General features: G+C 46.1%; 1 protein-coding gene across 12 annotated transcripts in view; it reads right to left on the bottom strand.

Annotated features, from left to right (window-relative positions):
* HIVEP3 (HIVEP zinc finger 3) overlaps positions 1 to 23,125 on the bottom strand; it is a 435,200-nt gene that overhangs the window by 235,479 nt on the left and 176,596 nt on the right. For 10 of the 12 annotated variants that reach the window (XM_050932274.1, XM_050932275.1, XM_050932269.1 and 7 more), the window contains one exon: positions 1,472 to 1,553. The gene's annotated coding sequence lies outside the window, so the exon portion shown is untranslated. Of the gene's footprint in view, positions 1 to 1,280; positions 1,377 to 1,471; positions 1,554 to 18,555; positions 18,621 to 23,125 lie in introns of those variants that run through there. The other 2 variants (XM_050932270.1, XM_050932280.1) reach the window with 2 other exon arrangements.

Raw genomic sequence — 23,125 nt, 5'->3', positions numbered from 1 at the left:
CCCTCAGTTCCCAGTTTAACCTCAGCCCCCAGAGAAAGACCCAGCTCAGCCCCCTTAGCCCCCCAGAAACACCTTCAGCTCCCAGCTTACCTACCAGACAACGAGCTCCCATCCCCACAAAACTCTCAGCTTCCACGCACCTTTCCACCCACAGTCCAGTCAGCACCGACCCATCTACCTAGATGCTGTCCAGCACTCACCCCACCTCCTAGCTCGAGAGCCTAGCACTGTCCAGCACTCACCCATCTATACCCCCAATACCCTTCATCATTCATCCTGCCATCTACCTGAGCAGCCCACACACCCGCAACCAGAGATGACAAGTTCTGTGCAGCTCCAAATGCCACCCCCCGCTGCTCAGGGCAGGGTGTGTTGACCACAAATTGAGATTTATGGTCATATGGAAATAAATTAGCAAATGTACAAACTTGCTCATTCTATAACTTGCATGCAACATTGTATGTGGAGCTGCACAAACCTTGGCAGTTGTGCCGACTGCATGGCTGTGCGGGGACTGCTCACCACAGCAGTCCCTGCGAACTCTGAAGGAGGACTTGGAAAACGAGAGGCTTGCAAGAGATGGAGCCAAGGCCCTGCCTTTGCCATCTACTCCCCAACTCCTACACCAACTCCTGCAGCAGGGGCAGTGCAGAAGGAGAAGCAATCTGTGCTGTTCTCATGGATTGAGAAGATTGTTTTCCCTCTTGGCCTAAAAGCAGTGCCCAAGGCACAATCCCTCCAGTGCTCTGCCAGGAATGGGTGGTCTCCACACTTCCCCCCACATACAGGCACATGGCTGTAAAGCTGCAATCTAGCCCTTTATTTTCTATAGTCTATCCAGGGAAGAATGGATATGCTTTGTGTATTCCTAGTTACATCATGGCTGCTACCAGTACCACAAGAACTTTGGTAAATACCTCCTGGAGCTGTGAGCAAACTAAGGGGCAGGTTTTGTATCATAAGTGAAACAGAGGAACCATCTGTGGGAAGGTCTAAGGAGCACATGTAGATAAACTTTGCAAGCTTCTGTGCAGAAGGAACCTCTCTGAGAGATGGAAGCTAAGGTAGCTTGCACCATTTCCATTTTTTATTTGAATCTTTTCAGGAATTCGTAAAAAAAACTTCAGTTCCTAGAGGGATCTCATGCTTATCTCACAGTTTAAGTATCTCAACTGGAAGATGATATCTGACACTACAGTAGTCTTTACTCTATCCAAGACGGGTATAATAAGTTCCAACAGCTGGAAATTAAAGCTAGAGTGGAGACAAAGAGGGCTGACCAGAAGCCCTGAGATTGGTCCCAGAATGGCTGCATCCTCTTGAAGGCTTCGTAGACTCCACTCTCCAGACAGTCTTTCCAAGTCATTAGAGCGGATCTGTAGTGATATTCCCCAAAACAGAGCCATCACTATGGACAGCCACCAACTCATGTAAGACAACTAGCCATCCAAATAAGCTCCCAGTCTCTTACCTGGTGAGCTGCAGCTACTGATTCCCTTCTTTGACGTTGCAGTAATACTCAGGCATTAATATGGTGATCTTTGAAAGGGAGCCTGTAGGGAAGAAACAAGAGAGAAGTCAAATTGTAGCTACCCAGGTTTCCTTTGGATCAGAAAATAACACACATTAAGTGACCATCCTCTCAGACACACACACAACCAACACATCCACCCCAGGTACTTCAATCACTCACACACCTTCCCGCTACCTTTCTTCTCCCATGTGCAGCAGGCTTTTTCTTTCTTCACTCTGCTGTTTCCACACTCCCTTCTCTCACCCGGCTCCATTTTTCACTCCATTCTTGCACAGGATATTGTTCTCCCTTCCCCAGTCCCTGCACGCTCTCCACTTGGGACATGAACCTAAGAACATTCCAGTGTGGAGCTTCCAGCATGAGTACTGAATTAGACTAAACCCGTTCACCAAGCCCCCACTTTTAGTTCTCATCCTTCACGTTCTGGTATTGGGGTCACTGTTCAATCAGTGGGGTTCAGTAGCGTTTGCTCTGAAGTAATGCCCACAGAACGACAGTGTCACGTAGAGCCAGGCTTTTTATGGGGTGAGATGTAGGCTGGATATACAGCCCTAATGACCTGAAGCCCAGCTGGACAGGAAGAAGAAGGGCTTGTATAAAGCCAGGGAGAGCAGGAAGGGGCAGTAGGGGAAGAGAGTCGGCAGTCACTCTCAAGGCTGAGAAAAAGGAGTAGGAAGAAGCCTAGGAGAAAACAGCAGCAGTGGTGAGACCACATGGACCTTAGCTGCTGATTGTAGCGTCTCAGAAGATGCACGCACACAGCTCCCAATGAAGCTACGCAAACACATCTCCTGAGCTAATCGGCGATAGGAAGCTGGAGTCAGCTGATGGCTGTAGGGAGGAGAGCCAGGACAAGGACGGGATTGGCTCCAGAGGTTCAGTTGCAGTCGGTAAGAAGGGAGGTTGTGCAAAAGTTTAGGAGCTGGGGAAGATCCAGTCTTTTCAAACGGGGCCGGAAGGCCAGAGGGTTGTCTTCATCGGCTCACTGCAGTGAACTCCTCCTCGGCATTCTAAGGGGTGTTTATAACCAGGCGATTATTTAGGACAAAGCAGGCTAAATTTTACTAGACAGCGTGCACCCCATCACCAAAATGTACCCTGAAAACAGTCTTCAAATGGCTGCTCAGATCCGTTTAATGCAGATCTAAGGAAAAGACAATATGGTTCCGGGAATAACAGTAGCAAGAGGAAGCCTCTGACAGCTGCCATTGTGCAGTGTCAATGAAAGTGCCTTCAGCCAGCCCCTGTGGAAGGGCTATGCTGTCACTGCATAGTAAACCTGCCAGCCAGTGTCACATCAGCTGGCTTCGCTCTCCAGTACATGCTACTTAGAACAGCTACAGTATTGTTGCATAAATCCGAACTTCCATCTGTTCTAACCAGTGTCCAGAATCTCCAGAAGGGGAGCTGCCCCAAGGACAGAAATGTGGGTGAAAGCATCTAGGGGGGACAGGTTGCATACAAATGAGAGAAAGAAAGAGGTACAGCGAGAATCTATGGTAGAAATTAACGACAACCATAAGACTCTGCCCTTATACAACACCTTTTGTTTGAGGGTTTCTAAGCTCTTTATAAAGGTTAATTAATTCTCACAAAAGACCTGTGAGGTGGGCAAGTATCATTATCCTGGTTTTTACAGATGGGGAAACTGAGGCATAGAGTCCAAATGTCACTATGCCAGAACCAAAAACAGAACCCAGAGTTTTTGAGCCCAGGTCCTATGCTCCCTTTACTGTACTATGCTTCTTCCCAGACCTTTCTGAAAATACACACCGACATGGTCATTCTCCTTGGCCATTTAAACTCATTTTGCTTTTGTATGTGTGAAGGAAGAACGACAAAGCCAATTCTTACTACCAGGGTTTAATGAAAATAGACACCTTAAGGTTTCTTCATAATTCTTCAAGTCATTTTCTCCACTATCCATCCCACTGAAAATAAAACATGATTAAATAACTTACTGGAAATTGAAATCTGACCCCTTATTAATGTTTTTCTTCCACTGTGCACACACATACAAACACAGTACATACGATGTCACTTACAAACATACTCGTTCTGTAGGGCTGAACATAAGCATTGGGATTTTTCACACTTGCTTTAAATAAAAAACTAAAGCATTTTTTCTGAAGGAAAAAACTGCACAGAAAGAATAACATCTTATTCAGAACAAAGAAAAACCTGCTGAATTTTGAGGCTTTCAACTGTCTCTTAAGGACAAGCCTTAGTGAATTTAATGGAGATGAAACCAAGAGGGGTCTATAAAAAAAACTTTACCGAGTTTTATAAAAATAACTTTAACAATCCATAGGATTTACTAGAGAATGAGATCCTTTTAATAGGTGTTTTGAACCTGCCTATGGAGTTCCACAATATGGATATATTTCTCTTAAATTCTATAGCCATATCACAAACATTGGAAAAGTTACCATTTTTTATTAAATTCCATAGGACTTCACTGTCCCTTTCACTAAACTAAGTCTACTCACCTTCTTGAGAATTATTTAGTAGGCAATCAAATTTCTATAACCTGCCAACATTCCTTCCCACAATGCCTCTGCGCTTAGAGAGCTAGAAGTGTTTGTAAAAGGCCAGAAAAAGCTCAATGCAAGCAAAGTGTCCCTTATAAGCAGAGAAAAGTGTATTGAATATAGTATGTGTAATCTGAAATTTACAGTTCCCCCTCTAGTATAGGAACTGCAGTTTCTGGAAGGCTCAAGATCCAATTTTAATCCATTCCCAAATAAATTGTATTACCTACAATTAATGCTCCAGCCTTCTCCATGTTTTGTTTTCCCTTGGAATCTCAGGTACTTGCAGGAGAGAATTATGTGGGAAAAAAATTCTATTTTCCCAGTGGTTTTAAAGATCCGTATACGTTCGGCTTATGTGGGTAAAGGTCTGTCTTTCTATCGAGGTGATTAAGACCCAACAATCACCAATGTGTGGGAGAGCCTGACAAAAATTAGTAACGCAGTGATAGGCACAGATGTCTGAGTCTGCACATGGGCTTAAGAGTTCTGCATGTGTGCAGAGTGTGTAATATCTGAAATGAGACTGCATGCTAAAACCATCCAGTGCTTCAGCAGCAAGGCGGCATGTTTTCTTATGGTGCTGTACAGTGAGAAAGTGTCTCGCAAATCAACCTTCAAATGTATTTAATATTAATTGAACTTTACAGACATTTTTAAAGGGCTCTAAGTGAAACTGCACAGCAACAATAACAGTACAGTAAATAATACTTTATGGTAATCTGGCACCTCCCATCCGATGCTCTGGAAGCAGTTTTACAAACACTAAATAATTTAGCGTCACGGTGCAGCTAGGACATGGGCATTATTAGACGGCCTGTACACAGGACTGAACTGAGACAACAGTGAACGGATAAATGATTTGCCAAAGATTAGACACCAAATCAGGGGCAGAAAAGGAAGAGACCCAAGGAGCTCTGAATCCCAGTCCCTTGCTCTAACCATCGGACCATACTGCCAACCTAAAGAAGGAACAAAATCCAAGAATACTGGCCCCCTATTGCCAATGCTCCTTACACAGCGGTGTCTCATATATTAAGCACTAAGAAATAAATGTTCTACCAGTCAGATACCTTGGCTCAATTCTGGACTGCACAGAGTATGCTTAGCCCAGTGACATACTCTTCATAACACTGGACTTCCATTAAGGTGTGAAAACTGCAATTTATTTTCTCTTTAATTACTGGTCACAGCAGTTTATAAATATCCTCAATTGTCTTAACCCCTGTGGGATATGGGGAGGAGGTGGGGGCCTCAGACATCAAGAATGTAGCCCACTGTCTGACTTACTCTGGAGATGATGCCTACTAATAACCTCCTCCAGCTCTCCATTAGTGTGTGCAAAGAAATGTGTGACCAGCCACCCATTGATACATATTAATACTTTGCACTCTGTACCTCTCTGCTTTCCAAAAAGAAAACAACTAAAAATCTCTCTCAGCCTCTCTCTGCTACAGCTAGCATCACTGTCAGGCTTGTTCGCTAGAAACAGCCAGGCCACCACTCTACCAGGGATTGAAAATATTTAACCTGGAAACATTTCTATCCTCCCCAAACCCCCTGTGTGTGTCTTGTTTTCTTTCACGCTTTCCCTTTTCTCTCCTCCTGGGCAGCAGTCCAGTGAAGAGGACACCAGAGTAAACGTCAGGTGACCTGGGTTATCTTCCCAGCTCTTTCTCTCTCATATGTGACCTTGACTGAGGGCAGGTCTTCACTACCCGCCGGATTGGCGGGCAGTAATTGATCTATCGGGGGTCAATTTAGACGTGATAAAATCGCTCCCCAGTTGCGCTCCCCATTGACTCCGGAACTCCAGTTCGCAATGCTGATAGTTGCATATCTTAGGTTGAACCCCTCACTAGTGTAGGCCTGGGCTTAGTCACTTCGCCTCTTAGTGTCAGTTTCACCATCTGTGCAATGGAGATACTGACCCTCCTTTGTAAGGCGTTTTGAGATCGATGGATGAAAATCATTATAATGAGTGCTATGTACTGTTATTCGCTTTCACTTCCCCTTCTATTTCTTGATGCACTTCTCCCCCATTCTTTTTCAAAGACTATGAGTTTGTCTGCGGTGGGATTTTTGCACCAGTGTAGCTACCACACAGAGCACATCCTGGTTGAACGCCCTAACCACTAGGCTACAGAGTCACCCTTTCCTGTTGGAGCTGTTCCATTGTATAAATTATTAACTATTCATTGATCCGAGAGCGCGAGGCTGACTCTGGAGCCCAGTGGTCAGAGCATTTAATGGGACACGGAAGACCATGCTCAAGTCTCTGCCTGATTCACATCTCCCAGATCCCAGGTGAGTGCCCTAACATCTCTGAGCTATTGGTTATTCTGGGCTGGGTGTGGCTGGCTCTCTGATTTTGAGCAGAAATTCTGTCCTGGACCTAAAAAAAAACCTTTCTCACAAAAGTTTTGCCAAAACTAATACATTCCCAGAAAATGCCCAAGTTTTGACAAATCAGCATTTTCCGACAAAAACAGTCGTGAAGAGCTTCCTGACTAGTTCTAATTGATAATAACAATAAAGAGTGGTGTGGCTAACCCTAGGCTACACAGTGAGTCAGTGGCTGAACTAAGATTACACTCAGAAGATTCTTACCCCTCTTGTAACTGATGCATTTAATTACGTGTTTGTGTGCACACATGCAGGCTTTTGCAGCCACAGTTTAGGGAGTACATGGAAAATCTGGCTCCAGGACGGTGTTGCTCTATTTTACTTTCTTTACTGCATGAAAAACATTTGGCTGTTACTGAAGAGAGTGAGGCTAGACGCATACATTACAGTGTGTTCCAGAAATAGCTCAATCTGGCTTGCACAATTTTGCAGCTAAAAAGCTTCCTTTTAGCTCAACAGCCTGTCCCTTTCCATGGAGCAGCTCTGCACAAGGCAAACATGGCTCTGGGTCTGTGGCTTTGGAGGAATCATTCAGGAAGATTTCATGATTTTGAATGCAGGTGAACCAAGTGCAAGTGGGTTTGATTTCCTGTTGCTAGCTGCCAAGTTTTGTGCACCTGATGTAAATTATTTAATGAGCTAATTTGTACATTGGAAAATAAATTGCATATAACCACACACATCAGCTTAAAAATTAAATTATATGGATGTAATGCCATGGAAGAGGTTTGCTTCACAGCCCTGGTGAATGAAGTTTTCTGTTTATTCGACAGGACAGTCCCACAAACTCTGCCCTGACAGCATGCCACGGTCCTGATCGGGGCGAGAGGCTGCCTCTAAGTGTAACGGGTAGTTCAGTCTCTATGCCTTCTCTGCAGACTGTACCAAATGATCAGAAGGGTGGTGACGACTTTATACAATGTGGTAACTAGAACTGAGAACTACTACACTCATCTCGTGTATGGCCCACCAAACGTCTATCAGATGGGAACAGTTTTTAACCTCTGCTGAGCTGGGCTGGTTCAAATCAGTGCCCTACAGATGGAAGGCTCTGTAGCTCCTTAGCTATGTTCCAAGGCATCCAATCCACTTGAGGTAATGGCACAACTGACAGCAGAAGCAGCCAGTTATTCTCTCTGTGTACCAGCCCCTTAAGAGTGACAAAGCACACACTTTGCTAGTGAGTTACACAGGTGTTTGTGAAAAAGCACTGGAACACTATTAGGATTCCCAGGTCTATTCCTATCTCTGATAGCATAGGGCAGTCTCATGGTTAGACCAGTAGGTACGTATAGGAGAGCCAAGCTCACAGATTTGGAACATTCTTTGTTCTACGCGTATGACATTAGACTGTTGTCACACTAGGTCCTGAGTTCTAGTCCCAGCTCTGCCTGAAGTGACCGTCTGCAATAGGGCAGCTAACCTTCTCATTGCAGAAAACTGAACACCCTTATCCCACTCCTTCTCTGAGGCCCAGCCCCCTGCTCACTGTCCCCCACCCTCACCCACTCACTCATTTTCACTGGGCTGGGGCAGGTGGTTGGTGAGCAGGAGGGGATGAGGCCTCTGGCTGGGAGTGCGGGCTCTGGGGTGGGGCTGAGGATGAGGGGTTTGGGATGTGGGAGGGGGCTCTGGGCTGAGGGAAGGGGTTGGGGTGTGGGAAGGGGTTTGGGCCCTGGGTGGGAAGGGGCTCAGGGCTGGGGTAGGGTGTTGGGTTGCGGGATAGGGTGCAGGCTCAGGACTGGGGCAGGAGGGTTGGGGTGCAGGCTCCGGGCAATGCTCACCTCAGGTGGCTCCTGGAAGCAGCCAGCGTGTCCCTACAGTCCCTAGGCAGAGGGACCGGGGGCTCTGCAGGCTGCCCTCGCCAGCAAGCGCCGTCCCTGCAGCTCCTATTGGCCGTGGTTCCCGGCCAATGGGAGCTGCAGTGCTGGTACTCGGGACAGGAGCAGTGCACGGAGCCTCTCAAGCTGCTCCTTCGCCTAGGGGCTGCAGGGACATGCTGGCTGCTTCTGGGAACTGCGCTGAGCTAGGGCAGGCAGGAAGCCTGCCTTAGCCCCGCTAACTGGACTTTTAACAGCACTGACCAGAGCCGCCACAGTCCCTTTTCGACCAGGTGTTCTAGCTGAAAACTGGACACCTAGCAACCCTATTCTTCAACCTTGCCATTACTTTATTTGTAATGAACCAGAGGGGAATGATAGATACCTACCTGCTGGCTGGTGATGATACGTGGCCTTGGTCACTACCAAGGGTCATGAGCTGCATAGAAATATTAAGAACCCTGAGTAGAAGAGATGAAACCAGCACTATGGCCTCCTGGCACTAGGCACAGCACCTTCCCCTAGGCCAAAGCATCTCCCTCTCAAATACATTCACGAAGATACAAAAAAGTATGACAGGACTGCCAAACACGTCAACTTCCTGTGAAACACACGATGCTCAGCAGGTCTGCCGCTGTCAATTCTAACACCTCCACCCCTCAGAAACAGAAACTTGGAAATTTCCCTCTTTGGAAAGAGGGGTGTAATCAGAGCCCCTCTGTCTGCTGCAAGAGAAGGGAGGGAAAGATACAGTGGGAGCAGGAGTTCAACCTACAACAGCAACCAAACGCTGCTGGTTAGCAATCACATGGCAGGTACCTTCACCAAAGCCACACTAATCTTTACAGCTAGAAGGCAAGACTTCCTCCTGCTGAGATTCCACCCACCCCCCCCCCCCGCCCCACTCTCTCTCCTCACCCTCTTTTCAGATGGTATCAGATTGTTTTCCTGCAGGCTACAACATTCAATCCTTTAAGCGCCGCCTGTTCTCTTACAAGACTTTGTATCAAACAGGCTTATGGACTGCAGGTCGCTGGAGTCTTCGTCTGTGATTTATAATTTATCACCTTCTGGTGAGGTCATAGGTTTTTTCTGGTGCTGTGGTTAACTCTGATGTTTCCGGGCTGACAAAAAAATGGGCACATAGGAGGAAAAACAAGCAACAACATTTAACATTTCAGCCACTGTGCAATCTTCACCGCAGTGTCAAGTCAGAGCTGAATGGGTCCCTTCAGGCATCAAAACAACAGCTGGAGCCCCACCGCCCCTCTCCCCAGAGGGGCTTACAGCTCCTTCTTGTATAATGAACCCAGACATCATGCCTAGCATACTAGATCTGGAATCTTTTGCAGAAGGGATTGAAAACAGCTGGTTGCCTCCTGGACAGCAGCACCACTTTGCTGCTTCCCCACCTGAGAAACTGACTGCTCCATTTTAAAAAGCATTGGACAGTTGCTATAGCAACAAAGGTTTCTATATATACTTGATAGACTCAAAACCAGGTTGTCACAGGCAACGGGAGTCAGCGTTGCACGGAAACTAAACTTTTCTGGTAGTCCAGCATTGTCTGGGCTGTAGGCAGCCAGAAGTGATGGGGATGGGAGCCTGATGTTTCACCGCAGGTCAGACAGGTCCTGGCTGCCTGAAGGCTCGGAACCCTCACACAGCTGATACAGCTTCTTTAGAGGAGGAGAATTTTCTTCATCCTGTTTGCTTTCTTCTCCCCACAGGCTACCACAGCACCTTGCCCCACGCAGGTAACACAAGCCTGTGGCTCCCTCCCAAACAGATGGCTGTATGCAAGGTCCAAAAATAATCTAACCCACCAGCCTACGAGCTTTCCGTCTGCTATGTTGACTGGCAGACCCTCCAGGGACCACCCCTGGAAGCAGATGGTTAAGACGTGAGCAGGAGACTGAGTTTTTGATCAGTTGGTTTGAGTGACTAGTTTGGTGAAAGTCATTTAGCCGGTCCTAGTCAGGCAGGAATGCACAGTGACAGCAAGACTGGTATCTGCATACAGAGGCTAGGCTGGGTAGTCAGTTTGGTTCCCAGACCTGGCGACTTATAAGATTTGCTACCCCTATATTATGCCACTTCTGCAAAATGGCTGCCATACCGTGCCTCTGTTCATCCCTCTTCCAAGCTCGCAGGGAGGAGCACGGATGGAATGAGGTGGAGCAGAGCAACTCAGCACCACTGTTGAAATACAAGAGGGGCAAGATCACAGGAAATCAGATCATTGTAGTGCCTCTCGTGAAAGATACCAAGGCTGCTAGACACACACACACACACACACACTCTCTCTCTCTCTCTCTCTCTCTCTCCCTCTGTGGTTCTCTGTCTCCATAGCTCCCAGACTAACCCAGCCTGTCCTGGTCCCTGGGAACAGAATGCCAAAAACAAGGCAGGGTGAGGTTCACCTCCTTCTCCCTTCGCACAGACCTGCTTGCCTGAGGTAAAATCTCTCAGATGCTTCTCCCAGGATAGTACAGTTCCATGTCAACCACTATGCAGGGCTGTAACATAAAAGCCAAGATTATGTACTAGAAATATATGGACAAACTAGTGGAAGATGAGGGCACAGCACCAAATAACCAGGGGACTGGAGGGAGTGATGTCAGAGGGAAGATTACAAAAGCTAAATACGTATGTAAGCAGAGTCAGGATGAGCTCTACCCTGACATCTGATGGTGAATTCTGGCGAGTGTGGAAAAGAATTTCAGAGGCTGATCGTGTTTGCATAGGCACACCCACTCCGCCTAGCGTAGCCCACAGCAGCCTAAAATGGTTACTTTCACAGCTGTGGGATCCCCAATTTCTTTGTTTTTGGGGCAGGAGGAATAAAGTGTTGTCACCCTGATTAAGTAAATAAGGAACTACAAAACTGTTTTATGATAAAGGGTTTCACTATCAAATAAATAGCACTTGCTAGACAAGGGACATGGGTTCCAAAACCCAGTGAATTGAGAGAGGCTGGGGACAGGAATCTGTATCTGGTGGTGTAGGTGCCTTGTGTGAGCCAGAGGCACCAGTTTCACCTACTCCTCTCTCCACTGTGGAATATCAGAGTTGGTTTTTGATCCCCTTAAGAATCTAGATACAGGTTACTGAGCTGACCTCACTATGGGCTAATGGTACACTAGCACTGGGGCTCCCCTACTGTGAGCTGAAATCACTAAAGAGCTGGCATTGCTGAGCTGAGAGCACTGAGTACTGTGCTAACTAGTGGGGGAGCCTGAAGCTATACTGTGGAGAAGAGCAGCTGGCAGAGCGGAGCAGCTGTGGGATGGGTGGAGCGGCCCAAGGAGCAAGCGGAGCTGAGCAGTTTGCAGGGACGGCTGGTGGAGCAGAGCAGCTGGCGGAGCAGTTTGTGAGGACGGCTGGAGGAGCAGAGTGGAGTGGCTGGTAGAATGGAACAGTTCGTGGAGAAGGCGGAAGCAGAACCCTACGGAGAGGCAGGGCAGTTGGCCCCGGACCATGTAAGATGCCCCTTTCTAGCCAGGCTGCGGGGGGGGGGGGGGGGGGGGGAACCTCTGCAGATAGACTCTCGAACTCTGGGGCTGCACTGACCCGGGACAGAGACTTTTGGACTGTGGGACTTTGGGGACTGTGGGTGATCTTTGGGTTGCTGGACTCTAGGGACATTTGGGGTATTGGACTTTGGAGTCTTGGGATGATTTGGGGGTTGCTGGACTCAAGAGCCCAGGGAAAAGGACACGGCCCAATTTCCTGGGGTGGGTCTTTGCTCATGATTTGGTCTATGAACTCTAGTTGAGGTGTTTTCCCAATTTAATGCTTGTTGTTTATCTCATGTAATTAAACCTTTTCTGCTACACCGAGACTCTGTGCTTGCGAAAGGGGAAGTATTGCCTCTTCGAGGTGCCCAGGGATGTGTGTAAGGTTTTCCCAGGTCACTGGGTGGGGGCTCGAGCTGGTTTAGCATTACATTGTAGGGAAGGGACCCCTATGTATTGAACCCGGCCCTTGCTGCTATCAATTCAGCCTGGCAGAAGAGTTACACGTAGATTTTGGCTAAGCAAAAAGGGGGTGAGAGGGACCTACAAATAACTGAAGGGAGTAAGTGCCAGGAATAATTTAGGGGTGTAACTGAGTTCGGGGGTAACATTAAAAAGGAGGAAATTGAGGCTGAATATTAGGAAAACCTTCTGCCAGTGAGATCTTTGACCCTGTAAAATAGTCTCCGAGGGGAAGTGGTGGAAGGCCCATAAGTACAGTTAACACTAAACTGCACAAAGCATGAGAAAACGCAGCGTTGGGAACACATGCGAACCGGCCTTAGGGACACAGACTAGATCTAATCTAATATGCCTCCTCCATCTTTAATTTCTGAGTCTCTGATCTCCTTTTCAGAGCAGACTCCTTTATGCCAAAGCTGATTTTCCATTCGGATTAATGTCTAGATGGTACTAAATGTGTACCACCAGTGCCAGAATATAAAAAAATGAGTAAGTGCAGATTCAAATCCCCCTTCCCCCACTAATTAATCAGTTTCTCTCCCCTTTTCTTTTCAATGTCTCTTTCAATTGGACTGAATGTTTAACCAGAGGTTCTCAAACTGGGAGTCATGACCAGGGGGTTGTGAGGTTATTACCTGGGGGGTTGCAAGCTGTCAGCCTCCACCCCAAACCCTGTTTCACCTCCAGCCTTTATAATAGTGTTAAATAGAAAAAAAGTGTTTATAATTGATAGGGGGGGTGTCGCACTCAGAGGCTTGTTGTGTGAAAGGGGTCACCACTACAAAAGTTTGAGAACCACTGTTTAAGACAGTGTGTGCATTGTATTTTTGTATGATGGTACATTACAAGCCAGATCCTTGCCATAACTCCACTGAAGTCAATGGAGTGAAAAGCTATTTTACACCAACTCAGGATTTGGCCCTATTATAATATTTTCTTATAATTTCTTTTTGCTACTTTCTGAGTGAATTTAGTGTTGCTGGAAGGTGCTGCATTGAAAGCCCTGGCGACTGGGTGAATCCACCCCCGTGCAGAGTGGCAACAGAGGTCCTATGGACCACACAAGGTCCACTTAAGCCCACAAATAGGATTTAAATGTGACTTAGGAGGTATACGGGGCCCTCTGGAAAGGGATGACTATCACACTCAGACTCCAACAGCCGTGCCTCAGCCCTGTTCTACTGGAACTATCCCTATGACTGGGAGCGAAGCTCAGACTGACCATGGTCCATACACTGCTTGGCCTGTCTGCTGAGCCTGCCGACAAGGGGCCCAACCAATATCGACTGTGGCAGCTTCTGTGATGTGAACAGCTGCCCACTCACCCATTTCACATAGACTGTCAAACAATCATTCGATGGAAACAAGTTTTTGTTACTTCTAGCCAGGAATGGTTCTGAACTGGTGGCCCAGAGTTGACAGATTCTGTATCTGTTACCTGTCCCCGACTCAGCCATTCCTCTCTCCACAAACTCATTCTTTTAAATATTAAGTTAAATATTTCATTGGCAAAGCATCACTAATGTAATGTGTGTTGTGCAGAACGCATCTCTAGGTGCATGAAGTGGTGTCTGAAGGAAGCTACTTAAATTTACACACACACACACACACACTGCGTCAAAGCTGTAGTTCATAGCTTCAGAGAAACTCAGCTCAAGAGATGTTGCATTATTGACAAGCTGCTCTGAGGCTGGGAGTTGGTGGTTGAGGAGGAATAGCAGAGGGTAAGAGAGAGGATGGGACACGGTGCACACCTGTCATCACTAGTTTACAGGTGGTAATTAGTGGTGCACAGCTGGGCTGTCGAGCTTCCTGCTTTTGGCTGAGGTAATGGACAAGGGGCAGGAAACAGCGGTGGGTCAGAAAGTGCAGCCCTGCTTATAGTTAGATTTACATCATGGTTTATGCCTGGCTATTCTGGGAGGCACTGTGGGTGACAGGAGAAGGGCAAAGATGTCGATTTTTCTTTTTGCCTAAAACCTCGTTTTTGAAAGGCTTATTCTTCTCCTCTCATGAATATAAATTGAGAGACGATAAATGGATTCGGCAGCCTCCCAGATTACACCCTGAAACCACTTAGACCCTATCTGCTATAGTAAGATCTAACCCATAATGCATACTTTTCCTTAGGAACCAGCCTGGCCATTGCACACATTTGGGTAACTTCTGCAACCCATAAAGTGCCAGAAGATGACAACATTTCTGAAGCTACATTTAGGGAGCTGTCTGCACAAATGGATAGATGTTTCCAGTGACCACTTTCCTCCCTGGACAGTGCAGACATAATAACAGTAAAATGCATTAACATGTACCCATAAAATAAGATTCCTCCAGTCTCATGGAGTACTTAGAAAGCTCCTTCACAAAGAAAACTGTCATAAAAGGAGACATTTGTTGTTCGGCTGCTTTATTTTTTAACCCGCAGTCCAATGTTGCTGTAAGAAATGGAATACTTGAGCATTAAGTGTGTGCTACAGAGCTGCCTTATACAGCAGCAAAGTGATTAATTAAAATTTACAAGAGTAATCCAAACTCCTAAACATGTTTCTTGGCTGTAGCCCCTGTAACCCAGTGCCAACAACATCTTAAACTAATGACAACCTCAAGTCGACCTATGGGAGTGAGAAGACTCTCTTGAAAGCCCCCCCTGTAACTGGAGAAGAATGAGGAGATACGCAAATCTTCATGAAAAATAAACCACATCGTGACAGTAATGTCTGGGACGTTTGGCTAGCAATGGGAATAGCCCTTTCCTAAATCACAGGCACTGGCCAAATCCCAGTATTGTTAACTCTCGGGCTGAAGTACTGAAAATGCAGTGCAAGAGAGTGAGACAGATAGACAAGTTCACACCCACCCTGCCTGATCCATGAGATGCTGAGCACCCACAAATATCGAGATTGTACTTGTGCCAGGAGCCCTGTAGAATTAGGCTCTAAGTTTTCCCCTGAGAAGCACATATCCAGACATGCTGCTCTCCTCCCCCCGTCCACTCTACTTGCAAAATGTTAATCCAACAGTTTTGAATCCTTGCGCTAACTTCTTAAAATCCAAAACAAAAATTTCCTAGGAGGGCCCATATTCAGGACCGGCGCTAGGGTTTCTCGCACCCCAGGCGCACGGCCATTTCGCCGCCCCGCGCGCTGATCCCGCGGCTCCGGTGGAGCTGCGCAGTCATTCCTGCGGAGGGTCCGTTGGTCCGTGGCTCTGGTGGAGCTGCCGCAGGCATGCCTGCGGGAGGTCCACCGGAGTTCCGCGAGCAGCCGACCGTCCGCAGGCATGACAGCGGCAGCTCCACCAGAGCCGCGGACCAGCGGACCCTCTGCAGGCACCACTGCGGCAGGTCAACCGGAGCCGCCTGCCACCCCCCCAGCAAAATGCCGCCTCCCGAATAATCCTGGTGCCCTAGGCGATTGCCTAGGCTGCCTAAATGGTAGGGCCAGCCCTGTTCATATTTGATTCTCAGTGAGAATCACTGGGAAAATCTGACTTAAATGGTGCAGAATCAGAATAATATCATTGGAAATTACTCTAGATTTATACTGGGATACCTGGTTAGGATCCGGCTCTTCATATTTTGCCTATGAAACATGTTGCCCAAAAACAAAAATATTAAAGGGCAAAACAGGCCCTTTTAGGTCCATCTAGACCATAGAATATCAGGGTTGGAAGGACCTCAGGAGGTCATCTAGTCCAACCCTCTGCTCAAAGCAGGACCAATCCCCAACTAAATCATCCCAGCCAGGGCTTTGTCAAGCCTGACCTTAAAAGCCACCTCCGTAGGTAACCCATTCCAGTGATTCACCACCCTCCTAGTGAAAAACATTTTCCTAATATCCAACCTAAACCTCCACCACTGCAACTTGAGACATTTACTCCTCGTTCTGACATCAGGTACCACTGAGAACAGTCTAGATCCATCCTCTTTGAATCCCCCTTTCAGGTAGTTGAAAGCAGCTATGAAATCCCCCCTCATTCTTCTCTTCTGCAGACTAAATAATCCCAGTTCCCTCAGCCTCTCCTCAGAAGTCATGTGCTCCAGCCCCCTAGTCATTTTTGTTGCCCTCCACAGGACTCTTTCCAATTTTTCCACATCCTTCTTGTAATCTGGGGCCCAAAACTGGACACAGTATTCCAGATGAGGCCTCACCATGTTGAACAGAGGGGAATGATCACGTCCCTCGATCTGCTGGCAGTGCCCCTACTTATACAGCCCAAAATGCTGTTAGCCTTCTTGGCAACAAGGGCACACTGTTGACTCATATTCAGCTTCTCATGCACTGTAACCTCTAGGTCCTTTTCTGGAGAACTGTTGCCTAGCCATTCGGTCCCTAGTTTGTAACAGTGAATGAGATTCTTCCATCCTAAGTGCAGGCCTCTGCACTTGTCCTTGTTGAACCTCATCAGGTTTCTTTTGGCCCAGTCCTCTAATTTGTCTAGGTCTCTCTGTATCCTGTCCCTACCCTCCAGCGTATCTACCACTCCTCCCAGTTTAGTGTCATCTGCAAACTTGCTGAGAGTGCAGTCCACGCCATCCTCCAGATCATTAATGAAGATATTGAACAAAACCAGCCCCAGGACCGACCCTTGGGGCACTCCACTTGAAACTGGCTGCCAACTAGACATGGCGCCGTTGATCACTATCCATTGAGCCTGACCATCTAGCCAGCTTTCTATCCATCTTATAGTCCAATCATCCAGCCCATACTTCTTTAACTTGCCGGCAAAAATACTGTGGGAGACCGTATCAAAAGCTTTGCTAAAGTCAAGGAATAACACATCCACTGCTTTCTCCTCATCCACAGACCCAGTTATCTCCTCACAGAAGGCAATTAGGTTAGTCGGGCATGACTTGCCCTTGGTGAATCCATGCTGACTCTTCCTGATCACTTTCCTCTCCTCTAAGTGCTTCAGAATTGATTCCTTGAGGACCTGCTCCATGATTTTTCCAGGGACTGAGGTGAGGCTGACTGGCCTGTAGTTCCCCAGATCCTCCTCCTTCCCTTTTTTAAAGATGGGCACTACATTAGCCTTTTTCCAGTGATCCAGGACCTCCCCCGTTCACCATGAGTTTTCAAAGATAATGGCCAATGGCTCTGCAATCACATCCGCCAACTCCTTTAGCACCCTCGGATGCAGGGCATCCAGCTCCATGTGCTCGTCCAGTTTTTCTAAATAGTCCCAAATCACTTCTTTCTCCACAAAGGGCTGGTCACCTTCTCCCCATACTGTGCTGCCCAGTGCGGCAGTCTTGGAGCTGACCTTGTTTGTGAAGACAGAGGCAAAAAAATCATTGAGTTCATTAGCTTTTTCTACATCCTCTGTCACTGGGTTGCCTCCCTCATTCAATAAGGGGCCCACATTTTCCCTGACTTTCTTCTTGTTGCTAACATACCTGAAGAAACCCTTCTTGTTACTCTTCACATCCCTTGCTAGCTAGAACTCCAAGTGTGATTTGGCCTTCCTGATTTCACTCCTGCATGCCTGAGCAATATTTTTATACTCCTCCCTAGTCATTTGTCCAATCTTCCACTTCTTGTAAGCTTCTTTTTTGCATTTAAGATCAGCAAGGATTTCACTGTTAAGCCAAGCTTGTCGCCTATTCTTTCTACACATCGGGATGGTTTGTTCCTGCAACCTCAATAAGGATTCTTTAAAATACAGCCAGCTCTCCTGGACTCCTTTCCCCCTCATGTTATTTTCCCAAGTGATCCTGCCCATCAGTTCCCTGAGGGAGTCAAAGTCTGCTTTTCTGAAGTCCAGGGTCCGTATTCTGCTGCTCTTCTTTCTTACTTGTGTCAGGATCCTGAACTCGACCGTCTCATAGTCACTGCCTCCAGGTTCCCATCCACTTTTGCTGCTCGTACTAACTCTTCTCTGTTTGTGAGCAGCAGATCAAGAACTCTGCCCCTAGTTGGTTCCACCAGCACTTGCACCAGGTATTTTTCATAACAGAGCAAAAAAACAACACAGTCTAGATCAAACAACTGATTCCCTTTGCTCTGCATAGGTAAAGGTGAAAGTTTTTTTACAGCAATGTTGCACTATAACGGGTTAGGCCCAATAGTGAGAGGTAAGCACCTAAATGACTTAGTGGATCTGGGCTTTAGTCTCTAACATACATTCCTATATTGATTATCACTGATATTGATTCCACAGTTAATAAGGCACATTGGATGCTCCCTGTAATTAATTACATTGCCTGCTCCCAGCCAGGAATGGGAATCTCACCCAGGAAAGATGCAGTTCTCCACTTACAAAATTATTTAGGGTTCACGAATTACCTTAGTAAGGAATTTAACAATTTATTTCAGTTCTGCTGGAATTACAATCCTGTAGCAGTGCTGCAAATCAGTTGAAAAATAAAACAGTGTGTCCCAATTAAAAATAAATTGTGCAATACAGTTTCTCATTACCACTCCTTCCTTCCTTTGGAAGCCAATGTGAGATGATTAATTATGGTTAATTGTGTTGGCATTTATGCAACTATAGTATTAATTCCACAGACATTGTGCCATTATTAAAGTACATGTAAACTATCATTAAAAATTAATGTTAACATTTTCAAATCTTAATGTCTAAAGTTAGACACCTACATTCATATTTAGGCAATGATTTAACTTCACTGGGAACTGTGGATTGTCAGCACCATCTGAAAATCTGTCCATTTGGTTACAGATTTAGGTGCTTAACTTTAGACACATAGGTCAAGATTTTCAAAACTGGGTGCCAAAAGTCAGGCTCCTAGATCACTATTTAGGCATATATGTAGGGATCCTGAATTTCAGAAGTGGAGAGCATGCAGCAGCTCTGACTGAAGGGGAAAAAATGTCAAAAAGGCGCGCGCGCACACACACACACACACAAAATCAAACTTTTTTTCCAACTATTCCAATGAAGATCTCTAGGAAACGTGAAATTTTTTATGCGTATAGTCCTGGAGTCCAACAGGAATCCTTTACTGACCCTGTGAAAATTCACCCAGATTTCACCAAGTTATAAACTTCTGAAAAAAACTGTCATTTGTACATGCTTTGAAGATCCTGTTAGAGGCTTGAGGCTAATATCTCCAAATATTCCATCTGAACTGAGCATGCTCCAGCCCCAAAGTTTTACTACATGCCAGTTTCATTGAGTCTCTTGCTTGACCCTCCTATCGAGTAGGCACAGAGTTAAAGCTAGGGAACAGCAGCCATTTGTGACAGGCTACAAACCAGGAATTCGTGGCTTCCACTTTCAGCTCTCCCACGTACTTGTGTTACTGCTGTGGACAAATAAGGAAACAGAGGTTGCACAAGATCACTTCTTGTATAGAACCTAGGTCTCTAATATGGCAAGTCTCATCCCATCAGTATGACTGTATTTGACTGTGCCATCTCTAACCACTAGAGAACACTCTCTTCTAGGATTTCTGGTTTCTAATATCTCTATGCTGTCCAGTAGACAGCTTTTAAAGCCACTTAGCAAAGTGTGTGTCACATTTATCCTCCAAGTGGGCCAGCCACTGGAGGAGACAATCTACTATGGCGAACAGTTACTCCCCCCAGTGCAAATGGCAGGGAATTATACTGTGGGTCTAAAGCTGCTAGTTTCCACTCTTGCTGCTGACCCAGGCAAGAGTTTAACAGGATTCCAAAGGATGGTATTTTTGTTTTTTCAGTTTGCTTTTCAAAAATCCTAGGAAATTACAAACAGAACCTTACATTTAAAGAATGTTAAGCTTGTAATGTTAGTAAATGCCAGTATTATGGTTGGATAAGCAACTGTAATTTGGTCCTTTTCCGTGTATGCATTCTTTACTTTTCCATTCTATGGGACACCTGCTTCAGTCACTGCACAGCGTGAACAGTGAATGAGGCAGAATATGGCAAGAAGAGAAAGAATATTCTCTTGTATTTAAGGCACTAGAATGGGACTCAGGAGAATTATTTAGGTCTGAAATAGCTGTTACCTCTCGAGAAAGATCTTGGAGTCATTGTGGATAGTTCTCTGAAAACACCCACTCAATATGCAGCCGCAGTCAAAAAAAAGTGAACAGAATGTTGGGAATCATTAAAAAGGGGGTATAGAGTAAGAGAAACTATACTGCCTCTGTATAAATCCATGGTACACCCACATCTTGAATACTGCGTGCAGATTTGGTCGCCCCATCTCAAAAAAGATATATTGGAATTGGAAAAGGTTCAGAAAAGGGCAACAAAAATGATTAGGGGTATGGAATGACTTCCATATGAGGAGAGATTAATAAGACTGGAACTTTTCAGCTTGGAAAAGAGACAACTAAGGGGGGGTATGATAAAGGTCTACAAAATCATGACTGGTGTGGAGAAAGTAAATAAGGAAGTCTGGTGGCACCTTAAAGACTAACAGATTTATTTGGGCATAAGCTTTTGTGGGTAAAAAACCTCATTTCTTCATCTGAAGAAGTGAAGTTTTTTATCCATGAAAGCTTATGCCCAAATAAATCTGTTAGTCTTTAAGGTGCCACCGGATTCCTTGTTTTTGTGGATACAAAATAACACGGCTACCCCCGGATACTTAAATAAGGAAATGTTATTTACTCCTCATAACACACAAACTAGAGATCACCAAATGAAATTAATAGGCAGCAGATTTAACAAACAAACAAAAGGAAGTATTTTTTCTACATAATGCACAGTCAACCTGTGGGACTACTTGCCAGAGGACGTTGTGTAGGCCAAGACTATAACAAGGTTAAAAAACAGAAGTAAATAAGTACATGGATGATAAGTCCATCAATGGCTATTAGCCAGGATGGGCAGGGATGGTGTCCCTAGCCTCAGTTTGCCAGAAGCTGGGAATGGGTGACAGGGGATGGATCACTTGATGATTCCCTGTTCTGTTCATTCCCTCTGGGGCACCTAGCATTGGCCACTGTCAGAAGACAGGATACTGGGCTAGATGTCCCTTTGGTCTGACCCAGTATGGCCGTTCTCATGTTCTATTACAGGGGTTCTCAAACTTCATTGCAATGTGACCCCCTTCTGACCACAAAGTTACTACATGACCCCAGAAGGGGAGGTGAAGCATGAGCCCCACCACTCTGGGTGGGCTGGAGAGGGGTCCACAGCCTGAGCCCTGCCGCCCCAGGTAGGACTGGAGCTAGGGCTTCAGTGTCAGCTCTCGGTCCCAGCTAGTCTAATGCTGGCCCTAGCGACCTCATTAAAATTGGGTAATGATCCACTTTGGGGTCCCGACCCACAGTTTGAGAACCACCGTTCTGTTATAAACTTTAGGTGAAGTTGGACAACATTAGCATAATGTCTAGTTTTTATGTAAGTTTTTAATATAATCACATATAAATAGGGCTGACACCTATTGCAAGCTGGAATTTCTTCCCTACAAAGCAAATGTGCACAGTCCTTAAACGCACAAAACATAGGGTGTCTTTTGAGTGAAGTGCAATGCGGGTGATTGATGATAGATAGCACCCTTAAATGATCCACCAACAAACAGAGGCTTTTAGTTTCTCTTTGGGCTTTTAGCTCCTTAGCTACCAGTCATAAGCTGATGGCTGCATTAAAACTGGAATGTTTCCAAAGAAAAGGTAGCACAGTCACAGATATTGCCCAGAATTCAGATTCTGTCCACAGCTTCCCCATCTCCAGGCAGTCTGAAAATAGAACAGTGCACGGTACCAGTCTAAAAAGTGAGCTGTATAAGCTGAATTACCTCGGTGTCAAGTATCAGAGGGGTGGCCGTGTTAGTCTGGATCCGTAAAAGCAGCAAAGAGTCCTGTGGCACCTTATAGACTAACAGATGTATTGGAGCATGAGCTTTTGCAGGTGAATAGCCACTTCGTCGGATGCATGCCTTGGTGTGGCACTTTGAGGCACCTTTCTATGCACAACTTGTGTATTCTGTTTGATATTATGAACTCTCTGAATGTTTATGCCCTTCTGGTAGCCCTTACTGTATTCTTGAATCATATTGGCATCTGAGTGTCCTCCTCTGAATGAGACAACTGTTATGGATCATCAACAGCTAAATACTATTATCTATACTACCGTAACACCTCGGAGTCCTAACCTTACCCTAACAGAACAATGGGATGGCTGAGCACAAAGGGTCAGGCTTTCTGAGCTAGAAAGGGAGTTTGGGGCAGGAGTGAGAGGAAACTCCAAGATCTGGAAGAGAAGCCTGAGTTGAAGGAGTCAAATCCAGGAGATGGGACCTGGAACCCTGAAATAAGATACTAACCAAATCACAAATAATGCTCAAGAGTGGTAAGGAAACTGAGGCAGGGACTAGTGTACAGATATTTCTTATTTTGCTTGGATCAATATATGTCTTGCACTTTCTGAAAGTGATTGGTTTAGAAATCCATCTGCAAAGTCTGTGTCTTACTTGCTTCAACTGTCACATGTCCCTGAAGAGTTAAACTATAAACCAGCGTAGCCGCATGGGTGGAGCTCTGCGGAGGGCGTGAGTAAGCTACTGGGAGTCTTGTGGGAGGGTCAGCACTGGTCTTGGGGTCTAGGGCAGCTGGACTGCAGGGCCCCACTTCTGAGAAGGGGTGCCAGACAGAGTCTATGCCCAGGGAGTGAGCCTAGACACCAAAGAAGACACAGTACTGGACCCGACCCAAACAAGCTTCAAAGCACATGGATCCAGCGTGAGAGCTGAAATACAGCTGCCTGAGGGGCATCCAACACAGGAGGTCTCGACCAGGTCTGTGGCAGAGATATATAACCTGCATTCACCAATCTCAAACCAAAGTAGTAAATGAAACAATATTTATTGATACAAATAAATACTCTAAGTGGCATTTCGATCGCTCCTTCCACCTAGGGATGCCAGTGTTTTCACAAACATCATTTACACAAGGCCTTG

The sequence above is a fragment of the Gopherus flavomarginatus genome, chromosome 22, assembly GCF_025201925.1.
Source record: "Gopherus flavomarginatus isolate rGopFla2 chromosome 22, rGopFla2.mat.asm, whole genome shotgun sequence".
In the NCBI taxonomy this organism is placed as follows: domain Eukaryota; kingdom Metazoa; phylum Chordata; order Testudines; family Testudinidae; genus Gopherus; species Gopherus flavomarginatus.
This window is presented reverse-complemented; position numbering and strand designations above follow the sequence as displayed.